Genomic DNA, 5,173 nt, shown 5'->3' with positions numbered 1-5,173 from the left:
AGGACAGACAGGGCTGCTTCACTTTGCACAACTCCAGGGGGCTCTGCTACACTGACCACACAGTGGATGGTGCCCTGGAGAAGTTCACAGTGGTGCTAATGACAACGACACACCAGCCAGAATGACTTTCTAAAAAGAAAATTTGTTTAGTTATTAATATTTGGCTGCACTGGGTCTTAGTTGCAGTATGTGGAATCTAGTTCCCTAACCGAGGATTGAACTAAGCCCCCTGTATTGGGAGTGTGGAGTCTTAGCCATCGGACCATCAGGGAAGTCCCAGCATGACTTTTTAATGTTGAAAGAACTCTAATGATTTTTGGTTATACTCAAAATCCAACCCAATTTCCCTGTCCAATTTCATGTCTTGCCATCGCCCTGGCTTCCTAAGTTCCAAACACACTTTCTGATCCCCAGTGCCTCAGGTGCTTATTTAGTTCCTGCCTCAGAGCCTTTGCACAAGCTGCCTCTAGACCTTCCCAAGGCTGGCTGCCTCTAAATGCTCACTTTGCTTTCAGACATGGGCTCTCTCTCTTTGGTCCCACCTTACATTTAAAGTTCCCTTCACAAGGAATGCTGCTCCTTCTCAACCCACACTTCCTTTTCCATACCATATTATTTCCAAACCCCTCACCTCATTCATGATCTTAGTTTTCTGAATGTTGAGCTTGAAGCCAACTTTTTCACTCTCCTCTTTCACATTCATCAAGAGGCTCTTTAGTTCTTCTTCACTTTCTGCCATAAGGGTGGTGTCATCTGCATATCTGAGGTTATTGATATTTCTCCTGGCAATCCTGATTCCAGCTTGTGCTTCATTCAACCCAGCGTTTCTCATGATGTACTCTGCATATAAGTTAAATAAGTAGGGTGACAATATACAGCCTTAGTATACTCCTTTTCCTATTTGGAACCAGTCTGTTGTTCCATGTCCAGTTCTAACTCTTGCTTCCTGACCTGCATACAGGTTTCTCCAAAGGCAGGTCAGGTGGTCTGGGAGTCCCATCTCTTTCAGAATTTTCCAGTTTATTGTGATCCACACAGCCAAAGGCTTTGGCATAGTCAATAAAGCAGAAATAGATGTTTTTCTGGAACTCTCTTGCTTCTTCCAAGATCCATCAGATGTTGGCAATTTGATCTCTGGTTCCTCTGCCTTTTCTAAATCCAGCTTGAACATCTGGAAATTCATGGTTCACATATTGCTGAAGGCTGGCTTGGAGAATTTCACTAGCGTGTGAGATGAGTGCAACTGTGCAGTAGTTTGAGCATTCTTTGACATTGCCTTTCTTTGGGATTGGAATGAAAACTGACCTCTTCCAGTCCTGTGGCCACTGCTGGATTTTCCAAATTTGCTGGCATATTGAGTGCAGCACTTTCACAGCATCATCTTTCAGGATTTGAAATAGCTCAACTGGAATTCCATCACCTCCACTAGCTTTGTTTGTAGTGATGCTTCCTAAGGCCCACTTGACTTCACATTCCAGGATGTCTGGCTCTAGGTGAGTGATCACACCACTGTGATCTTCTGGGTTGTGAAGATCTTTTTTGTATAGTTCTTCTGTGTATTCTTGCCACCTCTTCTTAATATCTTCTGCTTCTGTTAGGTCCATACCATTTCTGTCCTTTATTGAGCCCGTCTTTGTATGAAATGTTCCCTTGGTATCTCTAATTTTCTTGAAGAGATCTCTAGTCTTTCCCATTCTATTGTTTTCCTCTATTTCTTTGCATTCATCGCTGAGGAAGGCTTTCTTATCTCTCCTTGCTAGTCTTTGGAACTCTGCATTCAAATGGGTATATCTTTCCTTTTTTCCTTTGCTTTTTGCTTCCCTTCTTTTCACAGCTATTTGTAAGGCCTCCTCAGACAGCCATTTTGCTTTTTTTCATTTCTTTTTCTTGGGGATGGTCTTGATTCTTGTCTCCTGTACAATGTCACGAACCTCCGTCCATAGTTCTTCAGGCACTCTGTTTATCACTTCATGGCAAATAGATGGGGAAACAGTGGAAACAGTAGCTGACTTTATTTTTATGGGCTCCAAAATCACTGCAGATGGTGACTGCAGCCATGAAATTAAAAGATGCTTACCCCTTGGAAGGAAAGTTATGACCAACCTAGACAACATATAAAAAGCAGAGACATTACTTTGCCAACAAAGGTCCGTCTAGTCAAGGCTATAGTTTTTCCAGTAGTCACTTAAGGATGTGAGAGTTGGACTATAAAGAAAGCTGTGCGCCGAAGAATTGATGCTTTTGAACTGTGGTGTTGGAGAAGACTCTTCCTTGGACTGCAAGGAGATCCAACCAGTCCATCCTAAAGGAGATCAGTCCTGGGTGTTCATTGGAGGGACTGACGTTGAAGCTGAAACTCTAATACTTTGGCGATCTGATGCAAAGAGCTGACTCATTTGAAAAGACCCTGATGCTGGGAAAGATTGAGGGCAGGAGGAGAAGGGGATGACAGAGGATGAGATGGTTGGATGGCATCACCAACTCAATGGACATAGGTTTGGGTGGACTCCGGGAGTTGGTGACGGGCAGGGAGGCCTGGTGTGCTGTGAGTCGGACACAAATGAGCAACTGAACTGAACATCTCATTCATGCTTGTATCTGTAGAGGCGAGACAATGACTGACATCTTACAGTTGCTCAAAATTATTTGTTGAACTGTTGACCTAAAACAGACTGCTGGATATTTCTCCAGCAAAAATGAGTTTATTTTGGGATCAGCAAAGAATTGCAATTTGGGATCTGCGACTCTGGCAAGCCACATGCAAGTCCCAGCATGGCAAGGGAAGGAGAACTCTTTTATAGAGGGAAAAGGAAGGCGGGAGGGTTACCAGAGTCTATGGCTTTTCGCTGGCTGAATCCTTGCCGGGAGTCTTTCTTCTTCCTGTTGGGCTCTGTTATCATTGCATGGCGTGAGAGCTCCTCCTTCAGGTCTCTCAAGTTTATTTAATTGAGGTTTCTATTTATTAATTTTTTTTACAGAACAGGCATTGCATTGAGTCAGGGCAGTGACAGCAGCATGGAAGCTGTGAAGCGTTATGTTGTCATTGCTGTTTAGTCGTTCAGTCGTGTCCAACTCTTTTGCGACCCCATGGATTGTAGCCCGCCAGGCTCCTCTGTCCATGGGATTTCCCAGGCAAGAATACTAGAGTGGGTTGTTCACATCCTTCTCCAGGGGATCCTCCCAACCCAGGGACTGAACCTGAGTCTTCTGCACTGCAGGCAGATTCTTAACCACTGAGTCAATAGGGAAGCCCTAAAGTGCTATGGCTTGGGGAAAACCACCCCGAGTAGCAGAAAAGCCATGCGTGTTAGAATTACAGAAATATTAGTGTCTCCTAGTTTCATGAGCAGTTCTTAAAAAGCAGAGAACTTTTTTTCGGGGGGTGGCGTTGGTCAGCACATCAGTTTCTCCCTCTCACACAAGCTTGTAAACGGTGGGGCTGAGGGTAACCGTTCCATCCAACCCCTTTGCCATAATGATGGGAAAACTGAGGCTCTTCTGAGGGGGTAGAAGAAATCGATATTAACGGCTGAACTGAGGCTAGGAGCTCAGGCCCCCTTCTTGCTGGGCCAGTGTACCCTGGTGTTCTTTGCTTAGACAAAGAACAGAGGGGGGATTGTATTTGAGGGGCAGCCTGATCTGCTGTGAGAAACCTGTCACAATGCCTGGGCATTGTGTCTCCTGAAGATTCCTATTAAAACAGAAACACTTTATCAAAATTTCATCCCTTTGAAGAGATTTGTTTCTGAGATAAGCCATATGAAACAGCAAAGAATGAGACCCTGAGGGAGGAGGAAATTCCCAAGGTGGTGGTGGTGGTGTTTGTTATTAATATAAAGGGGAGCTGGGGGGTCTAGACTTGGGGGCAGGAGGGTGGAAAAGAGGTGTGGCACCCATGCACACCTTTGCCAATCTCATTTTGTCTCATGCTGGCCTCAAACCTGAACCACAGAGAACTGTTCAAATGCCAACAAACAAACACACAGCCGCAAACAAAGAGGTATTTGTGCTGTGGATAACCAGTCGCACGGGCGGCTCGGGTGTAGTGGAAGGCAAGCTCGGGTTTGGGAACAGATGGCGTTTAGAAAGCTGAGGAGGGGAGAGGGCCACCCCCTGCTGCTGTGCCACCCTGCCCAGCACCCCCTGCGGTGAAGGAACAAGACTGTTCCCTCCCAGGTCCCTCCCATCAGAGGTGCCTCCTGGGAGCCTGAACCACACACTGAAGCCCCTCTTCATTCCTGCCCTCCTGGAGGGTGGGGTGGGGAGGACACAGGGGGCTTTCTGTGACTGCTTGGACAGCTGGAATGGGCAGAAAACAAGCAAGGTCAGCAAGACTTTGATATTCTAGCTAGAGAGCTCAGAACTGACCACACCCCGCTCCCTGCAGTCAGCAACTGGAAACACCTGCAAGAAATTGAATGGAACAAATAATATCACCAGTAGAAGTGGACCTGAGCATCCCCTGGTTGGTTCCATTCATCCTCGGCTGCTCCAGGGAGGGAAACGAAGCCAGGACCTGCTGCCAGAGCTTAGTCTGAGGACTAAGCAGCTCCTGAAGTGCATGAAGTTTTTCCTTCTCTCCCTATTCAAAGCCTAGCTGTTATTAAAGGCTCAGCTAAAGTCTACAGCAGCTCTCTTCCCTCTGAGCACCCGTAGCTGTTTCCTTCACCCGGCATTTTGTATAGACAGCCCCGTGTCACCACTGCTTACCAATGCCTGACATCTCTCCGCAGTTCAGAGCTGAGCACACAGTATGAGACCCTGATAAAAAAAAACCTGGAGCTGGATGGAACCTGAATCACCATGGTTGTTCACTCTCCCTAACCCCTGTTACAGATGGAGAAACTGAGGCCCAGAGAGGGCAAAGGGATTGCATGAATGACAGCTGGGGAGGGCTGGGGTATTCACTGAACTGAGAAATAAGGGTAAGGGTCGTCCCTGTGGTGTGCCTGCACTGGCAGGCATGGAAGGCAGCATTTCAGCTGATGAATCTGAGATGTCCTTCAGCTTCAGCGTAATTGCATTTTAAGAAATCAAAATCTATTTTAGCTCTCGGGGGGCTTTTTTTTTTTAAACTTTAAACTTTTCATTTTGTATTGGGATATAGCTGATTAACAATGTTGTGGTAATTTCAGGTGAACAGTGAAGGGATTCAACCATACATACACATGAA

This window comes from Budorcas taxicolor, chromosome 7 (genome assembly GCF_023091745.1).
Source record: "Budorcas taxicolor isolate Tak-1 chromosome 7, Takin1.1, whole genome shotgun sequence".
NCBI classification, from domain to species: Eukaryota; Metazoa; Chordata; class Mammalia; order Artiodactyla; family Bovidae; genus Budorcas; species Budorcas taxicolor.
This window is presented reverse-complemented; position numbering follows the sequence as displayed.